At 41.6% G+C, this 25,993-nt stretch overlaps 1 protein-coding gene across 1 annotated transcript in view; it reads right to left on the bottom strand.

The window, feature by feature from the left end:
- Positions 1–25,993, bottom strand: part of LOC118398480 (leucine-rich repeat and fibronectin type-III domain-containing protein 2-like) — a 146,946-nt gene that overhangs the window by 94,008 nt on the left and 26,945 nt on the right. The window contains exon 2 of the mRNA XM_035793859.2: positions 9,796–9,920. The gene's annotated coding sequence lies outside the window, so the exon portion shown is untranslated. The remainder of the gene's footprint in view (positions 1–9,795; positions 9,921–25,993) is intronic.

The raw sequence follows: 25,993 nt of genomic DNA on the forward strand, positions 1-25,993 counted from the left end.
TTTGAACAACAATTTGAGTCACACATACATACCGTACCAGTCAAAAGCTTGGACACACATACTCAAAGGTTTTTCTTCATTTTTACTATTATTCTACATAGTAGAAGACATCATCAACACAATAAAATAAAACATATGGAATACTGTAGTAAATAAACAAGTATTTAAAAAAATTGAAATATATTTGCCTTGATGACAGCTTTGCACACTCTTGGCATTCTCTCCAACTGCTTCACCTTAAATTGTTTTTCAAAAGTCTTGAAGGAGTTCCCACATATGCTGAGCTGCATATGCTGGCTGCTTTTCCTTCTCTCTGTGTTCCAACTCATCCCAAACCAAACCATCAATTGGGTTGAGGTTGGGTGATTGTGGAGTCCAGGTCATCTGATGCAGCACTCCATCACTCTCCTTCTTGGTCAAATAGCCCTTACACAACCTGAAGGTTGTCCTGTTGAAAAACAAATGATAGTCCCACTAAATGCAAACCAGATGGGATGGCGTTTCGATGCAGAATGCTGTGGTAGCCATGCTGGTGAAGTGTGCCTTGAATTCTAAATAAATCACAGACAGTGTCCCCAGCAAAGCACCCCCACACCATCACACCTCCTCCTCCATGCTTCAAGGTGGGAACCACACATGCGGAGATCATCCGTTCACCTACTCTGCGTCACACAAAGACACGGCGGTAGGAACCAAAAATCTCTCATCAGACCAAAGGACATATTTCCACCGGTCTAATATCCATTGCCTGTGAAACATCTGGAATGTGTAGGTGTGTCCAAACTTTTGACTGGTCCTGTATCTGCTATGCTAAATGAGACGTTAAAATGATCCTGGCAACCTAAACAAACCACAACAAGACTAGAATGTGTAAATCACATTCACTCAAATGTGCATGCGTTATATTGCCTGACACCAGCACCACAGAGACCAATGTACTGTACAGCATCATCAGTGAAAACTATGCCTCAGTGAAAACGCTCTAATTCCTGAGCTCAGAGGGTATCTATCCAAGCTTCAGAGCTATTTCCATATGCACTGGCAGATGGCTGGACACTTTGAGCAGCCCAGCGATATTCACACCTAGGCTCACACACAGCACATACTTGGCTAGCTTGCCATTGTCATGTTGTCCGTGGGCGAGTGACTGTAGGCCAGTGGCGGGTGACCAGCCAGGGTGAATCAGTGGGGTCGTGAGTGACACATACCAATGAAAGGCTCTGTAAAGCAGCCTGGGGGTGGAGGATGTTGGCAATATTCTGCAGAGCAGAGTAGAGAGGCCATGCCATGCTTTAGTGTTTCTGGCTCTGAGCTGAGCCTGTATAATAGAGACGGGTGGGCATGGGGGACTTGCTCTGACTACACATAGATCACACACTGTACACAGTGCACCAAACTGCCATGAATTATGAACAAATCCATTTGGAAAGAAGAGAAGGAAAGATCAATCTGTGTGAAAAGGAGAGCACATTAAAGGGGAATGGAAACACTTGGCTTTAGAACACCAGCTAACTGTATAACTGTAAATTGCCATATTGGCATTGTTGCGTCACTGGCAGGAGAGTTTGGGAATTTCTGAATGTACTGACACCTCTGCATGCATTAGTGAGCATACTGTGTTGGTCTCAAACCATATATGAAAACATGATACATATTTTGAAAGCTGAAAAACAGCCCTTTCAAATGATACGACAAACAATAGCACCACATCAATCAAATGGTAATCAGTCAAGCAAAAACACCCGTGAAAATGTGTATCTTATACAAAAATCAACACTTTCCCCCCCAAAAAGCTGCAATTTATACAAATTCCTAATGAAGATAGAGAAAAAACAGTGTCACGCTCTGACCTTAGAGAGCTGTTTTATTTCTCTATTTGGTTAGGTCAGGGTGTGATTTGGGTGGGCATTCTATGTTTTCTATCTCTTTATTTTTGGCTAAGTATGGTTCCCAATCAGAGGCAGCTGTCTATCGTTGTCTCTGATTGGCAATCATACTTGGGCAGCCTTTTTCCCACCTAATGTTGTGGGTAATTATTTATTTTCTGTGTGTGTTTGTGTGCGCCACGGTTGCGTCACATTCGCGTCACATTCGGTCTCTGTTTACCTGTTTTTTTGTGAAGGTTTCACTTTATTTAAAAAAAAATGTGGAATTACATGCGCGCTGCGCCTATGACAGGGAGTTTGACAGAATTACCCACCACAAAAAGACCAAGCAGCGTGCTCCAACTTGGAGGACGAGCTGGACCGGGGAGGAGATTATGGCAGGGGACAAGACCGGGTCACAGAAGGCCGAGAGGCGGGGAGATTGGGGAGATTGGCGGAGTCAGGGTTTAGACCTGAGCCAACTCCCCGTGCTTACCGTAGGGAGCATGTGACCGGTCAGGCACCGTGTTATGCGGTGATGCACACTGTGTCTCCAGTGAGCATTCACAGTCCGGTGCGCTCTGTGCCAGCGCCCCCCAGAAGTGGGCATCCAGCCAGGATGGGTTGTGCCAGCTCTACGCTCGAGACCTCCAGTGCGCCTCCATGGCCCAGTGTATCAGGTGCCTACTCCACGCACCAGGCTTCCAGTGCATCTCCCCATTCCGGTGAGAACTGTTCCGGTTCCACGTACCAGACCTACAGTATGTCTCCCCAGCCTGATAAGCCCTGTGGCAGCTCCATGCACCAGGCTTCCAGTACGTCTCCTCAGTCCGGTGAGACCTGTTCCGGCTCCACGTACGAAGCCTCTAGTGATGATCCATGTCACGAATCCTCCAGTGATGATCCATGGCCCGGAGCCTGCAGTGAAAATCCAGGGCACGGAGCCTCCAGCGACGGTCCCCAGTCCGGAGCCTCCAGCGACGGTCCCTAGTCCGGAGCCTCCAGCGACGGTTCCCAGTCCGGAGCCTCCAGCGACGGTCCCCAGTCCGGAGCCTCCAGTGACGGTCTCCAGTCCGGAGCCTCCAACGACGGTCCCTGATTGTCTGAGATACTGGGTGAGCTGGACATCCAGAGAGTTTAGATTGGTCTGCCATGAAGCACATCTATTTGAGCTGGTCAATATGTGTAGTAGGTAATCCTTTCTAACGAGGGTTTTTTAAAAACGATATCACGTAGTAAAACGGCATAAGTGCTGCTCTCCACTTTCTGGACTGAGTTTTGAAATCAGTGGAATTAGAGTATGATAGCTAATGAGATGGAGAAAACACCTGCCTCCGGATTACATCTTCAAACTAAGGCCAACCATGGCATCTGTGACATAGGGCGAAGCGTCCATTCATGTATACGGGTAAGATAGTCTAGCTTGCTACGTTTTCAGACATTACAATTTTTTTTTTACAGAAAGTTATTTTCACTTTAAGTTAAAGTGTACTGTTAGCTAGCTAGCGAACGTTAGCTGGCTTCCTCACTAGCTAACGTAACGTGTGATCTGTGTAGTAATATTTTTTGTATTTCAGAGCCATTTGCTTTGCTAGTTATAGCCTGATGTTAGCTATCTAACATTGAACCTGGTAAATTAGCTACCTGCAGATTCATGCAGGGTAGTAAACATCATTAGTTGGGATTATGATTCATTGTTTAGCTAGCTAGCTACACATCTTAACAAAATACTTCACTATGCAAGTAACCATTTCAATAGAATGTTAATGATGTCACTGCGACAACTGTTGATAGACGTAGCCAGAGCGAATTTACCAGCTATCTACTCTGGCTATTTCAGAAGACTCTTGTCTGAGTGTGCCAGAGCACAGAATAACTGATACATTTACGAATGCTTAACATCCGTTGAATATGGCCGTTGTCAGTAAACATTGGCAAAATGTTTTAATTAAATTGTTGCCAGCAGCACATTTGCAGTCACCAACGCTCTGGAGAACACAAAACCAGCCTAACCAGCTCTGCTAGGGTAAGTAAAATAGTCAGAGTGAGCTGTTCTCTCATTTGTTGTCTGGAAGTAGCAAGCAAACTAGCCAATGTTAGCCAGTTGTCTTGGGTGATTGACTGCTGTTGTTAGGTCAGCTAGCTAACATTATGTGCATGATCTGTGTCGTAATATTATTCATATCTCAGAACAATTTGATTTGATAGTTATATATAACACAAAACCAGCCTAACCAGCTCTGCTAGGGTGAGTAAAATGGTCAGAGTGAGCTGTTCTCTCATTTTTGTCTGGAAGTAGCTAGCAAGCTAGCTAACATTAGCCAGTTGACTTGGGTGCTTCACTGCTGTTGTTAGGACAAAACGCTCAGAGCAACCCTACTCCTCGGCCTGATTGCCCAGTGTGCGCTCCTGAAACAGATGGGCGGGGCTAAAGCTTAAGAGGCCGTGAAAGATTCTGAATGTAGACAAAGAAGTCCAGTACTGTATGTGTACCAAAACATTCAAGTTCATCAAAAAGTAGTTTCCCGTTGTTCTCCAACTGTAGTGTATGATATACCATTTTCTATCTCTGAGTCTCTACTTTTGTCCAATGTAAAAAAAAAAAAACATTTCAAATTTAGTTAAATAAGACCGAATCGAGCCGGTCGGCCACATATTGAGTCTTCCTTATTTAGTAAGGGTTTCAAATTTGAAATCAGAATAGTAATACATTTTTTTTTACTGTGAATGAGTTAAAGCACTTTTAGCGAGAACAGTGGAACTTTTCTATAATTATATAGATATATACTGTATATAGCTGTCCGATGACACATTCTGATGGAATGTTAATTTCTAAACATAGCAATGTGAATGCAAAGAGGACTCAGACCACAAAATAGATTAAGTGAACTTGCAAAGAGTTTGTGTCCTCATTCAAAGGCGGGGGCCGTGTGAATACATTGTTTTTGCTTTGTTGTTTTTTTACCCAAAAGTTTGCTTTAAAGAGGACTGAGATCGGTTAAAAGAGGACTATATGTGAAAACACCCTTTGTCTGAAATATGACAAGGAAAGACATACACAAGTAATATATTATGAATAAAACCAAAACTTTATCGAAACAACAGGGCTAGGGGAAGATATTGTCTCATTCAAACCTGAAAACAATGTGGCTCACTTGCGCACATCGCTGTCATGACCAAAACATTATATCCAAAATTAATCTCAGGGATATTGTTACCAAAATTGTTATGTAACTACAAAATATGATAAGAATAAGGGATATTATGACATAATATTACAACTTCATTTTCTTTTGTATTACATTCCACTAGGCCGATATCCTAATACACAAAGAGTCAGAATGGAAAAAAATGAAAAGCATGTAACAGAGGCGAAATGACCAGTGACAGTCTGAGATACTGAAGACTTGGAGTCCCTTTACTCGTGCCTATGTGCGCAATGAGTCACACTCACTGGAGTGCCACTACCTAAAACTATTTTGGTCCCCTACAATTTATTTACCTTAGCAAGTCAGTTAAGAATATATTCTTATTTACAATGATGGCCTAGGAACAGTGGGTTAACTGCCTGTTCAGGGGCAGAATGACAGATTTGTACCATGTCAGCTCGGGGGTTTGAACTTTCAACCTTTTGGATACTAGTCCAACACTCTAACCACTAGGCTACCCTGCCACCCCAGCATAACTGCTCTCCCATTCAGGTGCTACACAAACAAACCACATCATATTCTCCTTTCTAACTTTCCTGTAACAAAGTCAACGATTTCTACGGAAGTACATTGAAGTTCATCTAGGCTCAGCTGGCTGTGAGGGTGTGTCATGTGAGGGTGTAATTGTCCCTCAGCTCTTTTGAAACTTCAGCAGCATCTTGTCCACTCTTTCCAGCCCCTGCATGCCCTCACAAAGGTCTGAGAGCTGACAGTCCACCACAGTGTCAGAGAGAGAGAGATAGAGAGATTAAAAAAACACCCACTAAAATACAGTGCCTTCGGAAAGTATTCAGGCCTATTGACTTTTTCCTCATTTTGTTACGTTACAGCCTTATTCTACAATAGATTCAAGTATTTTTTCCCCTCATCAATCTACACACAATACCCAATAATAACAGAGCGGAAACAGGTTTTTAGAAATGTTTGCAAATGTATAAATAATAAATACCTTATTTGCATAAGCATTCAGACCCATTGCTATGAAACTTGAAATTGAGCTCAGGTGCATTCTGTTTCCATTGATCATCCTTGAGATGTTTCTACAACTTGATTGGAGTCCACCTATGGTAAATACAATTGATTGGACATGATTTGGAAAGGCACAAACCTGTCAATATAAAGTCCTAAAGTTGACAGTGCATGTCAGAGCAAAAGCCAAGCCATGAGGTTGAAGAAATTATTCGTAGAGCTCTGAGACAGGATTGTGCCGAGGCACAGATTTTTGGAACCCTTCCTCAGATGTCTGCAGCATTAAAGGTCCCCAAGAACACAGTGGCCTCCATCATTCTTAAATTGAAGAAGTTTGGAACCACCAAGACTCTTCCTAGAGCTGGCTGCCCAGCTAAACTGAGAAATCGGGGTACAAGAGCCCTGGTCGGGGAGGTGACCAAGAACTCGATGGTCACTCTGACAAAGCTCTAGAGTTACTCTGTGGTGATGGGATAACCTTCCAGAAGGACACCCATTCATGAAGCACTCCACCTATCAGCCCTTTATGGTAGAGTGGCCAGATGGAAGCCACTCCTTAGTAAAAGGCACATGACAGCCCAGTTGAAGTTTGCCAAAAGGCATCTAAATGACTCTCAGACCAAGAGAAACAAGATTCTGTGGTCTGGTGAAACCAAAATTGAACTCTTTGGACTGAATGCCAAGCGTAACTTCTAGAGGAAACCTGGCACCATCCATATTGTGAAGCATGGATGGTGGCAGCATCATGCTGTGGGGATGTTTTTCAGCGGCAGGGTCTGGGAGATTAGTCAGGGATGAGGGAAAGATGAATGGAGAAAAATACAGAGAGATCCTTGATGAAAACCTGTGCCAGAGTGCTCAGGACCTCAGACTGGGGAGAAGGATCACCTTCCAACAGGACAACGACCCTAAGCACACAGCCAAGACAATGCAGGAGTGGCTTTCGGACACGTCTCTGAATATCCTTGAGTAGCCCAGCCAGAGCCTAGACGTGAACCTGATCTAATATCTCTGGAGAGACCTGAAAATAGCTGTGCAGTGAGTCTCCCAATCCAACCTGACAGAGCTTGAGAGTATTTGCAGAGAAGAATGGGAGAAACTCCCCCAATGCAGGTGTGCCAAGCTTGTAACGTCATACCCAAGAAGACTCAAGGCTGTAATCTCTGCCAAAGGTGCTTCAATAAAGTACTGATAAAGTGTCTGAATACTTGTGTAAATGTGATATTTTCCATTTCCATTTTTATTTTATTGTATACATTTGCCAACATTTCTAAAAACCTGTTTTTGCTTTGTCATTGTGGGGTATTTTGTGTAGATTGATGAACAAAAAATATATAAATACATTTTAGAATAAGGCTGTAACGTAACAACATTTTAAAAAAAAAGTCTGAATACTTTCCGAATGCACTGTATATAGTCCTAATAGTACATAATTTACAATTACCTTCCAGTCAAAAAACTTGGCTTAGCTACTATTTTATGTCACAGATAACAAACACCTAAAGAGATATCTAGCTATGTAGTTATCTAGCTACCTAGCTAATAATTATAAGTACGGGGATCATACATTTTACTGGTAAAATAGCAATCCTGCATTAGCCCTCTCTGGCTGGTTAGCTACATATCGCATCACTAGCAAATTTGTTTGAGCTCTGAATAATTCCTAAAGACAAACACTCTTCAAATTGTCAATAAGATAATTTTATGTTGTACAAATATCAAATAAAATATTAGCATAGACAAGACGAGCTAAATCAAGTACCGTTATGCTAGCCATCTACCTTCCTTGCTGATTGTCTACTCGGCTGACTGTCTACTCGGCTTGTTATCAAAAGTTAATCTGATTAATCAGAAAAAATACTCTAAAATGTAAATATTATAATTACCAACATAAAAGTGATTGTATCAGTTACTTACCTTAACATTGTTGTCCCGATCTCAATGACAGAGCAGTGTCGAAGTTGGAGGCGAGTGGAGGAAAGGGCAACATTCACTTTCAGTCCCCATGCCAAAACTCACCATTTGGTCAACACTGCCAATGACGCAGTCGTTACTATAGCAATGCACGATGGCGCTACCCATACCACTAATAAACATTGTTCAAGATCAAAATCCCCCAAAATAGAGATGTTCCCATGTTCAATGCACATGTTTAGTATTAGTGAATTGACGACATCTCTTTACTTTCTGACGTGTTTCTAGTCCCCTTTAATTATCCAAAAGATCATTGTATATCGTGGTGCTTCTTTCTTCATCCTCAATCCTCCTTTAATCTACCCCAAGTTGGACAGAACCGAGGAGCCGGGATATTGAGATTGCTAAAACATTGAGCCGGGCAAATCAATCTCAAATCTAGTGACTTTCTTAATGGTGAAGAAGTGTGAAATGCTTTGAGACCAGTAACAACAGCCACAACAACAGGACAGCCACAAATGGAGTCCTAATGAATATAAAGACTGATAACCACTGTTTGATAAAGCACAGTACAGACAGACTATCAGTGGAGCTTAATTTCCCCAGGCTCCAGTGGCCTGTCTAGTGAGAGTGGTCAAATGTGTGTAATTTACCTCTGTGTGTTCCTTCCTTCCTCCTTTATTTTGCCAAATGGCTTGGGAATGGGGAGTGAGTCAAGGTTAAAAGCGTATACCTCCAGGGAGATCCAGCCAGCCACAGACAGGATACAGTTTAGGGGGGTATCTAGTGTAGCTCCAGCAGCACTCAAGGCCCTGGGCTCTGCGCTTTAAGGCAGGATATCTTTGGCTTTGTAAACATCCCCATCTCTGTCTCAGTGAATTCACAGCCATAAAACAGCTGCGGCCGGTATGGGAGAAACCTGACAAACACATTACCCGGGTGCTACCGCGTACGTGCAGCCGTGATCGCATCTGCAATCAACAATTTGTTATTCCATGCAGATGGCAATTACACCGTTTTAGCGCCGTTACCCAAATAAATCTGTATGTCCTGGGAGACGACCGATGAAACCAGAGGGAATCGTCAACCTTGGGAGAAAAAGAAACCTAAGCAGCCGAATCTATGGTAGTGGTACATACAATTAATGCCATGGACTGGGCCACGATTGTGTATGGGGGACACGTCTCACTGTGAGTGAAGAGCAATCAAACTCACACAGATTCTCAGTCGAATGAATAAAATAAAGATGAGGCTGTGTCTTTGTCTGACCCTTTCCCACTCCTAGCCTGGGCTAATGGGATTGTGTTAGCCATAGGACAGGTGTCTTGTCTAGTCTCTAATGAGTGACACAGCACAAAAGGGAAACTTTTCACCAACATTGCTCTGCTCATCTGCTGCCATTCTTAGTGCCTTGCGGCTTTGAGAGGTGGATCAGTGTACGTTTGAAATGGAATCTCTGCTAGGAGGTAGCATTGGCAGGGAGCAACATCACATTGGGATATTTACTATATTTCTACATACATCTAGGGTAGTTAGTTACAGTAAAGTTAAATTACTTAATTGGCGTCACTGTCTGCTGCTAGAAGGTAGCATTGACTGTCGGCAACATCTCACTGGGAGGTTAAGTGTGTTTCTATGTAAATCCAGGGTAGTTAGTCACAGTTCTGTTTAATTAGTTAAAGAAATTAGCCTGATTCCCCACTGCACTGCTGTTCACCTCTGAAGCCAACATAGGCAGGCTACACTGTTATAAAGTGTTCATCTTGACAAATCCAACAAATTTCTTGTTCAAACATGAGTGAGGTAGAGTAATTTATGGTATAACAAAGAGCACAAACCTTTCTGCCTCTTTGACGGCAGTAAACAAGGTATGTCTCGTTCTCCTCTTCCAGAAAATTCTTGGCAATTGCTCTCCCTTGCATGTGATATACATGTATCATTCTTCATCGGGTTACGCTCTCACCTAAAAGAAAAACACAAACAAACACCAGCGTGAAATATTCATAAACTTCATAATGTCGGGACCAAAAAGAGGAACCATACGCAGAGGATGCCTCTGCTGGCTGTTCACTTAGGGAAGGGAACTCTGTATTCTAGGTGGTTTTTGGATAAAGATCTCAGGTTGGTCTGTCAATCTGGCAATTAACCAGTGCAAGGAGCCTAAAGGAAATCCAATATATTTCCATTATGGTGTTTACATGGAGCAGCAAAGCCCAGGGACTCCCTCCCCTGCAATTCATTACGCCGATACGCAATCCTTCCCTTGGGGCCGAGCCAATACTATTACACTGCACCCGCCATTTCTAATTTCGTCTGCTGATATCACAATCTGTGAAACTCAAGAAGAGCTAGTGGTCTTTCACAGTCACTCTCCTCCCTAACAGGTACGTTTCCCTTACAACAACTATATGTGTTCACAATTTATACCCCCACATTGTATAGGATATCGTTCCCTCAATCCACATTTAGTTACACTCCATGTAATGACACCTCCAGTCATTTTCATTAAGATGGCTTGTTTTAAGATGATTTACAGCTACATTGTCACTTGACCACTTCTATCAATCTCAGCGTAATTTACAGTTCAGCATGTTTTTCACAGGAATATGAAGATAGAATAGAAAAATATCTAATAAAAAATATAGTTTTGGGGGGAGTGTAGATTGATCCAGACATGCATTATTGGTTCTGCACAGGCAGGGATATAAATTAAAATGTTTCATTGGTAGCACTTTAAAAAGTTAGGAGCACCACATTCAATTTTGGAGCACCAGAAAATATGATTTCTTAAATTGATTGAGATTCAGCCTATATTGGGCTTATATGAATTCTAGCTACTTTAGAAGCCCTAGAAACTAATATGTAACAGTATAAATACATGAATTTATTATAAAAGCTCAAATGTTGATACCTGCCACTGAAATTACAACGTCATTTGTGGAATAATAGGTTTCTACATTGTGTAAAATCACTATTTTCCTGTCTTTAAAAACATCAGGTTTGTTATGACAACATGCAAGAGTTCTCATTCATGCATTGCAAGAGTTCTGTAGTTTATTCATTCACCACCTTTTATTGCACAAAAATGTTTGGATATATATACCAGGTTTTTAGCTCTAGCTAAAAAGGTAACTTGATTGAGCAAAGTGTGAACAAATGGTTGAAAGGATAAGTCGAGATTTTGTCATGAAAAGGGTATCCACAAGTTCATCTGACTCTGAGCAAGTAGATAAAGGGCCTCATTGCCAAAATCCCGAAGTATCCCTTTAACGACGTAGACAGACGCTCAAGTCGTTTTAGAATAGCACAAAGTGGTGTAAAGTACTTAAATAAAAATACTTTAAAGTACTATATAAGTCATTGTTTTAGATATCTGTACTTTTACTCCGCTACTGTACATTCCTAAAGAAAATAATGTACTTTTTACTCCATACATTTTCCCTGACACCCAAAAGTACTGGTTACATTTTGAATGCTTAGCAGGACAGGAAAATGGTCAAATTCACGCACTTATAAAGAAAACATTCCCTACTGCCTTTGATCTGGCAGACTTACAAGACACAAATGCTTTGTTTTTAAATGGTTGTCTAAGTGTTGGAGTGTGCCGTTGAGGGCCGAACAGGCCCGGGACTGAAGTGAAGTGGGTCGAGAGTTTCAAGTTCCTTGCTGTCCACATTACCAAGAAACTATCATGATCCAAACACACAAAGACAGTTGTGAAGAGGGCACGACAACACCTTTCCCCCTCAGGAGACTGAAAAGATTTGGCATGGGTCCTCAGATCCTCAAAAAGTTCTACAGCTGCACCATCTAGAGCATCCTGACCTGTTGCAATACTGCCTTGTATGGCAACTGCTCGGCATCTGACCATAAGGCACTACAGAGTGTAATGTGTATGGCCCAGTACATCACTGGGGCCAAGCTTCCTAACATCCAGGACCTATATACTAGGCAGTGTCACAGGAAGGCACCGAAGCACCAAGTCTAGGACCAAAAGGCTCCTTAACAGCTTCTACCCCCAAGCCATAAGACCACTGAACTAAACTATTTACATTGAACCACCCCCTTTTTGTTTTTACCTGCTGCTATTTGCTATTTATTATCTAGTCAATTGAAAAATTACCTCGACTGACCTGTACCACCGCACATTGACTCGGTACTGGTACCTCATGTATATAGCCTTGTTACTGTTATGTTGGGTTTTATTGAGTTAATTTAGTAAATATTTTATTAACTCTATTTCTTGACCTGCAATGTTTGTCAAATTCTTGGTGACAGGGGGCAGTATTTCCACGTCCGGATGGAATGCATGCCCAAATTCAACTGCCTGCTACTCATCGCCAGAAGATATGCATATTATTAGTAGATTTTTATAGAAAACACTCTCTGAAGTTTCTAAAACTGTTTGAATCATGTCTGGCTGGAATCAAGATTTCTAAGGGACCTTCTTGCAGTTCCTATCGCTTACACTGGATGTCAACAGTCTTTAGAAATTGGTTGAGGTTATTCCTTTGTGTAATGAAGTATGGCCAATTTGAACGAAGGTCACTTGAAGTGTACTGTTAGAGGCGTGTGACCAGAAAGCATGCTACAGTTTGTTTTCCTCCTGTATTGAACACAGATCATCCAGTCTTACATTTTATTGATTATTTACGTTAAAAAATACCTAAAGTTGTATTACAAAAGTAGTTTGAAATGTTTTGGCAAAGTTTACAGGTAAATTTTGAGATATTTTGTAGTCACGTTGCGCAAGTTGGAACCGGTGTTTTTCTTAATCAAACACTCCAAATAAATTGACATTTTGGATATTTATTGGCGGAGTTAATTGAACAAAAGGAACATTTTTGATGTTTATGGGACATATTGGAGTGCCAGTAAAATAAGCTTGTCAAAGGTAAGGCATGAATTATGTTTTTATTTCTGCGTTTTGTGTTGCGCCTGCAGGGTTGAAATATGCTTTATCTTGGTTTACGAAGGTGCTATCCTCAGATAATAGCATAGTTTGTTTTTGCCGAAATGACTTTTTGAAATCTGACATGTTGGCTGGATTCACAACAAGTGTAGCTTTAATTTGCTATCTTGCATGTGTGATTGAATGAAAGTTAGATTATAGTATTTTTAAAATTTTTAATTTGGCACTCTGCATTTTCCCTGGCTTTTGGCCAGGTGGGACGTCCCACATATCCCAGAGCGGTTAAGGGCTTGTAAGTAACCATTTCACGGTAAGGTCTACAGTCGTGGCCAAAGGTTTTGAGAATGACACAAATATTAATTTTCAAAGTTTGCTGCCTCAGTTTGTATGATGGCAATTTGCAAATACTCCAGAATGTTATGACGAGTGATCAGATTAATTGCAAAGTACCTCTTTGCCATGCAAATGAACTTAATGCCCAAAAACTATTCCCACTGTATTCCAGCCCTGCCACAAAAGGACCAGCTGACATCATGTCAGTGATTCTCACAGGTGTGAGTGTTGATGAGGACAAAGCTGGAGATCACTCTGTCATACTGATTGAATTTGAATACCAGACTGGAAGCTTCAAAATGAAGGTGGTGCTTGGAATCATTGATCTTCCTCTGTCAACTATGGTTACCTGCAAGGAAACTGTTACGGTTTTCTTCTATCTCCTCTGAAGAGGAGGTGTAGCAAGGATTGGACCAAAATGCGGCGTGGTAATTTTCATACATCTTTAATAACGATGAAACACGAACAATACCAAACAAAACGTAACACGAAAACCGAAACAGCCTATACTGGTGCAAACTCACACAGAGACAGGAACAATCACCCACGAAACATTCAAAGAATATGGCTGCCTCTGATTAAGAACCACTTCAGGCAACCATAGACTTTCCTAGAAAACCCGACTATACAAAAAACCAAGACTAAATACACCACATAATAAACCCATGTCACACCCTGGCCTGACCAAAATAATAAAGAAAACACAAAATACTTAGACCAGGGCGTGACAGAAACACATGCCGTCATCATTGCTTTGCACAAAAAGGGCTTCACAGGCAAGGATATTGCTGCCAGTTAGATTGCACCTAAATCAAACATTTATCGGATTATCAAGAACTTCAAGGAGAGTGGTTCAATTGTTGTGAAGAAGGCTTCAGGGCGCCCAAGAAAGTTCAGCATGCGCCAGGACTGTCTCCTAAAGTTGATTCAGCTGCGGGATCGGGGCACCACCAGTACAGAGCTTTCTCAGGAACGGCAGCAGGCAGGTGTGAGTGCATCTGCACGCACAGTGAGGCAAAGACCTTTAGAGGTTGGCCTGGTGTCAAGAAGGGCAGCAAAGAAGCCACTTCTCTCCAGGAAACATCAGGGACAGACTGATATTCTGCAAAAGGTACAGGGATTGGACTGCTGAGGACTGGGGTAAAGTCATTTTCTCTGATGAATCCCCCTTCTCGATTGTTTGGGGCATTGCCTTATGACAAGGTGTTCCATCATGCTGGGAAAGGCATTGTTCGTCATCAAACTGTTCCTGGATGGTTGGGAGAAGTTGCTCTCTGTAAGGGATTTCTTTCATTGATGGAGAGGCGGACCAAAGCGCAGCATGGTTATTCTGATTCATGTTTAATTCAAAGATAAATACGAACAAAACAAGAAACGTGCAAACCCAAAACAGCCCTATCTGGTGCAAACACAGAGACAGGAACAACCACCCCCAAACACAGTGAAACCCAGGCTACCTAAGTATGATTCTCAATCAGAGACAACTAATGACACCTGTCTCTGATTGAGAACCATACTAGGTCGAAACATAGAAATACCCAAATCATAGAAAAACAAACATAGACTGCCCACCCCAACTCACGCCCTGACCATACTAAATAATGACAAAACAAAGGAAATAAAGGTCAGAACGTGACACTCTCGGAGGATGTGTTGGTACCATTCTTTATTCATGGCTGTGTTCTCAGGCAAAAGTATCTAAAGACACTGAAGCAGCAAACTTTATGGAAATTAATATTTGTGTAATTCTCAAAACTTTTGGCCACGACTGTACACCTGTGGTATTCGGCGCATGTAACAAATCAAATGTGATTTGATTTTAATTTGATTTTTACAACTCTTGGTCAGCAAAATACTTTGCTGCATATGTGACCTAATTTGTTGCTCTATAGTGGAGGACGGGACATGTTCCCATTTTGGGAGATGATATGTATACCTAACCCCTGGGACACCTGCACCAGTCCACAGGAACACAATCTTCTCCAAGAAATTACTTGGCTTTTTGGCATCTGCTGTTGAATCGTATTCACACCCCCTGGAATATAAGCCATAGTGCAACTAATATTCTGATAGCCTTGCAGGAAAAATATGTGCACTGCATACATTTAGCATAATTCTGCACAACACGACTTAAATATTCACAGAGGCAAAGGGAAGCACTGCCAGGATAAAGTCTAACGTCTTTGTACAAAACTGATGAACAATTTTTTTTATGGCCCATTGAGACTTAAGATATGGAACACACTCATTTTCACAACTTTGGAGCACCAATGCAGATGTATTATGACAATGGAGTTTTTTTTCATAGGCTTACAATGCCATGGTGAGGGAGAGGGGCAAAAGAGACAAAAAAGAGACAAAAACAAGCTTTGTACAGCGGTGACCTTCATATGAAATTACAAATGAAACATTAAAACATACATTCATAAATCTACCTAAGAATGAATGCAGCCAACTGTTATTAACAATGATGGGAAATAATTGCAGCTTGTAGTTTGTCTGCTAATTACAGTGGTTTAAAGCAACATTTGCTGAAAGGTACTCAGTGCTTAACCATTCAGCACAATCTTAACCCCTACCAGCCAAGTTGAATCATACTATGCGAATAGCTTTTTAATTATTAATGAATGTTGGTAAGGAAAAAAATCCGTCAGTAATTATAAATCTAATAGACATCAGGGGGTACCAGAGAGTTTTTCAGGTTCGCCATATTGCTTTGATCACCTCAGTAAGAAGATGCTGACCTACTATGTTTCTTTCTTGTGTTAGTTTCCCTTTATAACAGAGCTGTGACTTGAGGCCATGGCAGATATGCAGCACAGGCACATTCGGTCACGCACCAGTGGACCAAAGCAGTATGTGAAGGTTCTTCTTCCATAGCTTACCCCTTACAAAAAAAAACGTATATAAAAAAATCACGTGATTTTCGGACACGTGTGAACAAACCCCGTACTTTTCAGACACTTGGACTTCAAACATTACTTTTCGACATTCACTACTTCCAGCTACATTAGTACTATGTCAGGGAAAAATTACATACTTACCTGATTTGTTTGATATTAATAGTAAACAGTTATATATTTAACTAAGAGTAAGACTGGCCTGCTAATGTTGAGTTTTTATGGTGTCCACTCTAGCTTCCTGCAGTTAGTCTGGGCATTTGGTTAAGGAAATGGGTTTTGCTAGGGATAGCTTGAGACGACAATGACTTGGTGATTAACATCTAAAAGCTGGCATTCGAGAGACAAGATGTTTGTGTGTGACCTGAGATAGAGATGGCCTAGAAGAGTTTAGAACAATTTCTCATTGTCTCATCTTCCTGGCAACTGGGAAACTAAGCCGGTTTGGAAGTAAAACAACATCCCGTGCAGATAACCAGGAGATGGATCAAGGTGGCTTATGGGAACGGTAGAAATGTCTGACTGAGCATTTAGGGCCTATATAAGATCGCTGTTATTTCATTCATCAGTTAAGCTCTCGGCAACACAACCTAGAGTGTGCGGTCGACGGTTTCATTATAGCAATGATTAATCGATGTTGAATAAAGATGATTGTTTGAATAATTGTCCAAGTCTCTCTCAGAACTGACATTTCCACTACAACTTCCATCCAGGGAATGAATGGTCTAAAATGTGCAACTTGCAAAAAAGGCAGCAATAAGCAAAGGCCAGTGAAACAACCAAAGATAGGGGAAATTACAGGAAAGAGGAAGGCGTTTAATTTAATCATGTAATCATTTTTTAAAAATCACTGAAAACTATTGCATCCATTTACAATTAATTTGTTCTCACATTTCGAAATTATTTCCTATCAATATTTTGTTTTGCTACCAATACTTTTGGTTTTATGTTTTGCTTGGGACAAGCTGGGACAGCTTTATGCATGCCCAAACAGTTTATGGGCACTGTTAGTTATCGTTAGTGCAATTCATGTATTGTTCAGTGTTGTGTTGTGTAGTGGCTTTGCTGGCATACATTTTTTGTTTTGTTGTGTTTGCCCCGCCAACGTTTACATGCTAAAATCCCCACTGCTATGGATGCAAGTACTGACCATCCATAATATTACAATTATAGTTTTAACCATGTTTTTAGGCTATACAGTGGTTGATTACATTTATTTTGTTTACAAACATTGGAGTGAAACAAGCTTATAGAGCATTTGGGGTTCTGATGGGGTATGACGTTATATTCTCAAAGAATCAATGGGTATACAGTGGGGGGAAAAAGTATTTAGTCAGCCACCAATTGTGCAAGTTCTCCCACTTAAAAAGATGAGAGGGGCCTGTCATTTTTATCATAGGTACACTTCAACTATGACAGACAAAATGAGAATAAAAAAATCCAATTTTTTGCAAATTATGGTGGAAAATAAGTATTTGGTCATCTACAAACAAGCAAGATTTCTGGCTCTCAAAGACCTGTAACTTCTTCTTTAAGAGGCTCCTCTGTCCTCTACTCGTTACCTGTATTTAATGGCACCTGTTTGAACTTGTTATCAGTAAAAAAAAGACACCTTTCCACAACCTCAAACAGTCACACTCCAAACTCCACAATGGCCAAGACCAAAGAGCTGTCAAAGGACACCAGAAACAAAATTGTAGACCTGCACCAGGCTGGGAAGACTGAATCTGCAATAGGTAAGCAGCTTGGTTTGAAGAAATCAACTGTGGGAGCAATTATTAGGAAATGGAAGACATACAAGAACACTGATAATCTCCCTCGATCTGGGGCTCCACGCAAGATCTCACCCTGTGGGGTCAAAATGATCACAAGGACGGTGAGCAAAAATCCCTTTGGACCTAGTGAATAACCTGCAGAGAGCTGGGACCAAAGTAACAAAGCCTACCATCAGCAAGGGCATTGAAGATGAAACGTGGCTGGGTCTTTCAGCATGACAATGATCCCAAACACACCGCCCGGGCAACGAAGGAGTTGCTTCTTAAGAAGCATTTCAAGGTCCTGGAGTGGCCAAGCCAGTCTCCAGATCTCAACCCCATAAAAAATCTTTGGGGGGAGTTGAAAGTCCGTGTTGCCCAGCAACAGCCCTAAAACATCACTGCTCTAGATGGATCTGCATGGAGGAATGGGCCAAAATACCAGCAATATTGTGTGAAAACCTTGTGAAGACTTACAGAAAACATTTGACCTCTGTCATTGCCAACAAAGGGTATATAACAAAGTATTGAGAGAAACTTTTGTTATTGACCAAATACTTATTTTCCACCATAATTTGCAAATAAATTCATTAAAAATCCTACAATGTAATTTTCTGGATTTTTTTTCTAATTTTGTCTGTCATATTTGAAGTGTACCTATGATGAAAATTACAGGCCTCTCTCATCTTTTTAAGTGGGAGAACTTGCACAATTGGTGGCTGACTAAATACTTTTTTGCCCCACTGTATATCCTTGTTTTAATTATATTGACATCATATTTCCACATGTGAGGAGAATAACATTATTTCAACCCCACATGAATCTGGATTTCCACACGTGCAAGTGAGATTTTAACAGTTGGGAGTTTTCTTCCATGTGAACTCTTAAATTAATGTGAAGATATAATTGTACTATAATTAACTATTTAAGCTCAACATGTAAAAACAGCTATTTCACGTGTGGAACTGCAGCAAATTCGACATCTTTTTTTGATGTTGTAAGGGACCAGCCTGCTGATGGTGCACACACCACATTCTACGCACATACACCCAGTGCTTTCTATGTCTCACTCTCACTCGTACATGTAACACCTCTTCTTGTTCTTATGCTAAAATCACGTCTTCATGCACACTGTGGCATATGCATGGCAACAAAAATTATCCACTCTCCATTGTGTGCACACGCATGTTTTAAAATGCACTGTCTGCAAAACCCAGGGAACTAAAAGCACTGCCAATCTAAAGCAGCCCTGAAGTAGAAGTGCGACTGTTTAATCTGCATCAGTACAGAGCAGGAGCTGGGGCAGTCTCTCACGCTGTGAGATGCAGTGAGGTATTCCTCCTCACTCTCTACACCCCACCCTGGTGTGTTGCTCTACATGTCAAAGTGTTGGGACTGTTCTAAATGTCAATGTGTTGGGGCTATTCTACATGGCAGTGTTGAGACCTATTCCACATGTCAAAGTGTTGGGACTGTTCTACATGTCAGTGTTGACCTATTTCACATGTCAAAGTGTTGGGACTGTTCTACATGTCAAAGTGTTGGGACTGTTCTACATGTCAAAGTGTTGGGACTGTTCTACATGTCAAAGTGTTGGGACTGTTCTACATGTCAAAGTGTTGGGACTGTTCTACATGTCAGTGTTGACCTATTTCACATGTCAAAGTTTTGGGACTGTTCTACATGTCAGTGTTGACCTATTTCACATGTCAAAGTGTTGGGACTGTTCTACATGTCAGTGTTGACCTATTTCACATGTCAAAGTTTTGGGACTGTTCTACATGTCAAAGTGTTGGGACTGTTCTACATGTCAAAGTGTTGGGACTGTTCTACATGTCAAAGTGTTGGGACTGTTCTACATGTCAAAGTGTTGGGACTGTTCTACATGTCAAAGTGTTGGGACTGTTCTACATGTCAGTGTTGACCTATTTCACATGTCAAAGTTTTGGGACTGTTCTACATGTCAGTGTTGACCTATTTCACATGTCAAAGTTTTGGGACTGTTCTACATGTCAGTGTTGACCTATTTCACATGTCAAAGTGTTGGGACTGTTCTACATGTCAAAGTGTTGGGACTGTTCTACATGTCAGTGTTGACCTATTTCACATGTCAAAGTGTTGGGACTGTTCTAAATGTCAGTGTTGACCTATTTCACATGTCAAAGTGTTGGGACTGTTCTACATGTCAGTGTTGACCTATTTCACATGTCAAAGTGTTGGGACTGTTCTACATGTCAGTGTTGACCTATTTCACATGTCAAAGTTTTGGGACTGTTCTACATGTCAAAGTGTTGGGACTGTTCTACATGTCAAAGTGTTGGGACTGTTCTACATGTCAGTGTTGACCTATTTCACATGTCAAAGTTTTGGGACTGTTCTACATGTCAAAGTGTTGGGACTGTTCTACATGTCAGTGTTGACCTATTTCACATGTCAAAGTTTTGGGACTGTTCTACATGTCAAAGTGTTGGGACTGTTCTACATGTCAGTGTTGAGACCTATTCCACATGTCAAAGTGTTGGGACTGTTCTACTGTCAGTGTTGACCTATGTGTCAAAGTTTTGGGACTGTTCTACATGTCAAAGTGTTGGGACTGTTCTAAATGTCAGTGTTGACCTATTTCACATGTCAAAGTTTTGGGACTGTTCTACATGTCAAAGTGTTGGGACTGTTCTACATGTCAGTGTTGAGACCTATTCCACATGTCAAAGTGTTGGGACTGTTCTACATGTCAGTGTTGACCTATTTCACATGTCAAAGTTTTGGGACTGTTCTACATGTCAAAGTGTTGGGACTGTTCTAAATGTCAGTGTCATTTCACATGTCAAAGTTTTGGGACTGTTCTACATGTCAAAGTTTTGGGACTGTTCTACATGTCAGTGTTGACCTATTTCACATGTCAAAGTTTTGGGACTGTTCTACATGTCAAAGTGTTGGGACTGTTCTAAATGTCAGTGTCCTATTTCACATGTCAAAGTTTTGGGACTGTTCTACATGTCAAAGTGTTGGGACTGTTCTAAATGTCAGTGTTGACCTATTCCACATGTCAAAGTGTTGGGACTGTTCTACATGTCAAAGTGTTGGGACTGTTCTACATGTCAAAGTGTTGGGACTGTTCTACATGTCAAAGTGTTGGGACTGTTCTAAATGTCAATGTGTTGGGGCTATTCTACATGGCAGTGTTGAGACCTATTCCACATGTCAAAGTGTTGGGACTGTTCTACATGTCAGTGTTGACCTATTTCACATGTCAAAGTGTTGGGACTGTTCTACATGTCAAAGTGTTGGGACTGTTCTACATGTCAGTGTTGAGACCTATTCCACATGTCAACGTGTTGGGACTGTTCTACATGTCAAAGTGTTGGGACTGTTCTACATGTCAGTGTTGAGACCTATTCCACATGTCAAAGTGTTGGGACTGTTCTACATGTCAAAGTGTTGGGACTGTTCTACATGTCAAAGTGTTGGGACTGTTCTACATGTCAAAGTGTTGGGACTGTTCTACATGTCAAAGTGTTGGGACTGTTCTACATGTCAGTGTTGAGACCTATTCCACATGTCAAAGTGTTGGGACTGTTCTACATGTTAAAGTGTTGGGACTGTTCTACATGTCAAAGTGTTGGGACTGCTCTACATGTCAAAGTGTTGGGACTGTTCTACATGTCAGTGTTGAGACCTATTCCACATGTCAAAGTGTTGAGACCTATTCCACATGTTAAAGTGTTGGGACTGTTCTACATGTCAAAGTGTTGGGACTGTTCTACATGTCAAAGTGTTGGGACTGTTCTACATGTCAAAGTTTTGGGACTGTTCTACATGTCAAAGTTTTGGGACTGTTCTACATGTCAAAGTTTTGGGACTGTTCTACATGTCAAAGTGTTGGGACTGTTCTACATGTCAGTGTTGAGACCTATTCCACATGTCAAAGTGTTGAGACCTATTCCACATGTTAAAGTGTTGGGACTGTTCTACATGTCAAAGTGTTGGGACTGTTCTACATGTCAAAGTGTTGGGACTGTTCTACATGTCAAAGTGTTGGGACTGTTCTACATGTCAAAGTGTTGGGACTGTTCTACATGTCAAAGTGTTGGGACTGTTCTACGTGTCAAAGTTTTGGGACTGTTCTACATGTCAAAGTGTTGGGACTGTTCTACATGTCAAAGTGTTGGGACTGTTCTACATGTCAAAGTGTTGGGACTGTTCTACATGTCAAAGTGTTGGGACTGTTCTACATGTCAAAGTTTTGGGACTGTTCTACATGTCAAAGTTTTGGGACTGTTCTACATGTCAAAGTTTTGGGACTGTTCTACATGTCAAAGGACTGTTCTACATGTCAAAGTGTTGGGACTGTTCTACATGTCAAAGTGTTGGGACTGTTCTACATGTCAAAGTTTTGGGACTGTTCTACATGTCAAAGTTTTGGGACTGTTCAATGTCAAAGTGTTGGGACTGTTCTACATGTCAAAGTTTTGGGACTGTTCTACATGTCAAAGTGTTGGGACTGGTCAAAGTGTTGGGACTGTTCTACATGTCAAAGTTTTGGGACTGTTCTACATGTCAAAGTTTTGGGACTGTTCTACATGTCAAAGTTTTGGGACTGTTCTACATGTCAAAGTGTTGGGACTGTTCTACATGTCAAAGTGTTGGGACTGTTCTACATGTCAAAGTTTGGGGATTCTTCTACTTGGCAGTGTTGGGACTGTTCTACATGTCAAAGTTTTGGGACTGTTCTACATGTCAAAGTGTTGGGACTGTTCTACATGTCAAAGTGTTGGGACTGTTCTACATGTCAAAGTGTTGGGACTGTTCTACATGTCAAAGTGTTGGGACTGTTCTACATGTCAAAGTTTTGGGACTGTTCTACATGTCAAAGTTTTGGGACTGTTCTACATGTCAAAGTGTTGGGACTGTTCTACATGTCAGTGTTGAGACCTATTCCACATGTCAACGTGTTGGGACTGTTCTACATGTCAAAGTGTTGGGACTGTTCTACATGTCAGTGTTGAGACCTATTCCACATGTCAAAGTGTTGGGACTGTTCTACATGTCAAAGTTTTGGGACTGTTCTACATGTCAAAGTTTTGGGACTGTTCTACATGTCAAAGTTTTGGGACTGTTCTACATGTCAAAGTGTTGGGACTGTTCTACATGTCAAAGTTTGGGGATTCTTCTACTTGGCAGTGTTGGGACTGTTCTACTGTTGGGACTGTTCTACATGTCAAAGTCAAAGTTTGGGACTGTTCTACATGTCAAAGTGTTGGGACTGTTCTACATGTCAAAGTGTTGGGACTGTTCTACATGTCAAAGTTTTGGGACTGTTCTACATGTCAAAGTGTTGGGACTGTTCTACATGTCAAAGTGTTGGGACTGTTCTACATGTCAAAGTGTTGGGACTGTTCTACATGTCAAAGTTTTGGGACTGTTCTACATGTCAAAGTTTTGGGACTGTTCTACATGTCAAAGTTTTGGGACTGTTCTACATGTCAAAGTTTTGGGACTGTTCTACATGTCAAAGTGTTGGGACTGTTCTACATGTCAAAGTGTTGGGACTGTTCTACATGTCAAAGTTTGGGGATTCTTCTACTTGGCAGTGTTGGGACTGTTCTACATGTCAAAGTGTTGGGACCGTTCTACATGTCAAAGTTTGGGGATTCTTCTACTTGGCAGTGTTGGGACTGTTCTACAGGGCAAAGTGTTGGGACTGTTCTACATGTCAAAGTGTTGGGACTGTGTTAAATGGCAGTGTTGGGACTGTGTTAAATGGCAGTGTTGGGACTGTTCTACATGTTAAAGTTTTGGGACTGTTGAACACTGCAAATTTTGGGACTGTTCTACATTGCAAGGTATTGGGACGGTTCTAACCACTAAAGTTTTGGGACTGTAGGACACAGCACAGTTTTGTGACTGATCATACATGGTATGGTGTTCTGCACACCATGATAGCAGAAGCCAGGCACACTCTCTAAGACAAAGTGTGTGTTCACTCACTGCACCTCCCTCCCTCTTCAATGATTCATCCTGACTGAGAGAGAGACAGCTCACCGAGCAGGTGGTGTCACACCTCTCAGCATGCACAGCGGTATTGTATGATGCCCCCAGTCAATGCAGTGAAGGCTTTCCTGCCCCAGAGGCAAGATGTGTCTGTCATAATGGCGTTGGTTGGTCGGCAGCTTGTTCACACTCAGGGCCGAGATGTACTGGAGGTAACACACCGAAGTGGGCAGAGAGTTAGAGACATCAGTGCCCAAAAGATAAGGAAGTAAAAAAGGTTGATGTGCAAGCATACTTAAGAGTAGACACTAAATAGTTGCCCAGATAGCTTAGTTGATAGGAGCATGCATAGTGCTGTCAATTTCAGCAACAGCACATATTTGAGATATCTTGTTAATCAGTACAGTATGTTGCTTTGGATAAAAGCATCTGCCAAATCACCATGCTATTATTATTATTATTATTGCCATTACACTGACACCAATAATGAATTGGCTAGGCTCTGATTGAAACCCCCTGTGTTGGAAGGGTCAGAGGTGGCCAGGAGTCTTCAGAGAATGCGTGCTCGGCTGATTAGCACGCATCCCATCTCATCGTTCTCACGAATGCCAAGGAAACCTTTTTGATGTTTCTGGAGAGCATAAATAATGGATTTACGACTTCTGATGTGTTGCCGGGTGAGTTCTCCCAGGCACAGCAGCACACGAGTAGCAGCAGCCCTCTGGCTGGAGTTGCTTCCCCTTGTCACTGAAACCTATTTGCCTCAGGTGCTACTGAGGCAAAGCTACACAGTGTGTCTTTGGCAAGGGGAAATAAAATGAAATCAAGCAACGATTATAAGGGATCTGGCACTTGATTGGTTGTTCGTTAGTTTTGTTGGCACATAAAGATTACCATCATCAAAAATATAGTTAACTGTTAGCGACAGTTAGGTTTCGACTGAGAAAAAAAAGTGCTTCATTTGAATTACCTCAGCCAAACGTAACTAAAAAAACTGTACACCCAAACTCAAAAGTTGAGCCAAGCCGCCGTGTTACGAAGTTGGACAGTTCTGGTTTGGGTGTAATGTGACCTCAATCCCTGGCCTCCCTGCCTACTTAGATCATCAGTGTCTACAACGGTAAGAGCTGCATCTTCGTCAGGTCTGGCTAAAGAGCTCAAACGCGCACAGACACACACCACCCATCCCTGGCAGAGATTAAAAAGGGGCTATCACCAACACATGGGTCTGCTTCGCTGTCTCTTCTTATGGACTTATTCTAGAGTTTGTCATTACAGTTAGCTGCTGCAGCTCTGCCCCTCCCGAAATCATCACCCTAAACCCCTAGATGCCATGACTCCCGGATATTTCGCTTGAAAGCATCATCTTCGCAAAGTATAAGCTCCCAAACCCAAATCCAACACAGTCGTGTTGCAGTGAGCCATGGTGCCTTGTATTTCATTCCTAGGTGAGACAAACTTCCTAAATAGGAATCTTGCTGTGTCATGCAAATCGAGCCCCACTGTCAGCTTTAGAATGATTTATGTTCAAATTGCACTACTAATCTCATGAAAAAAAAACTGTGGTTTGGGGCTGTGGAAAGAAAGAGTGAAAGAGAGAGAGGTAGAGAGAGAGATTGAGAGAAAGCGAGAGAGGGAGCGAGAGAAGATTTTCCAGGTAATGAATTAATACTATTAGGTAAGAAGAACACAGGAAAACACATGGGACTGACAGAATGCGCATGGACATGCTAATAGCGGAAGAGTTTCAGACATCTTTGTCTTAAATGGACCATCCTCTGTGTGCTCCACATTTAATCGTCTGTGACTGCACTTCTCTACAAGATGCAGGAGAAAGCGTACACAGTGAAGTGATAATAATTTGCATACCCTTCCACTTTGGTGGCAAAAGGTCTTGGAGAAAAGACAGTTAAGTCCAGAGAAAAACAACTAAATCTTAATGGAACAAACTATTACCGTCCATGTCTACACACAACAATAAGACATAGAAACAGCCTGCACAGGCCTCACTTACAAAACAATGTCTCGAGAAGCCAGCCAATAAATAAAAATGTGTGTACAGCTGACAGCCTATCCGGAAGGTGTTTTTTTATATTTTTTGCCTTGAAATGCAATTGTATCACTTTCCGCTAGCTTCTCTGCTCCG

Source organism: Oncorhynchus keta, chromosome 19 (assembly GCF_023373465.1).
Source record: "Oncorhynchus keta strain PuntledgeMale-10-30-2019 chromosome 19, Oket_V2, whole genome shotgun sequence".
NCBI classification, from domain to species: Eukaryota; Metazoa; Chordata; class Actinopteri; order Salmoniformes; family Salmonidae; genus Oncorhynchus; species Oncorhynchus keta.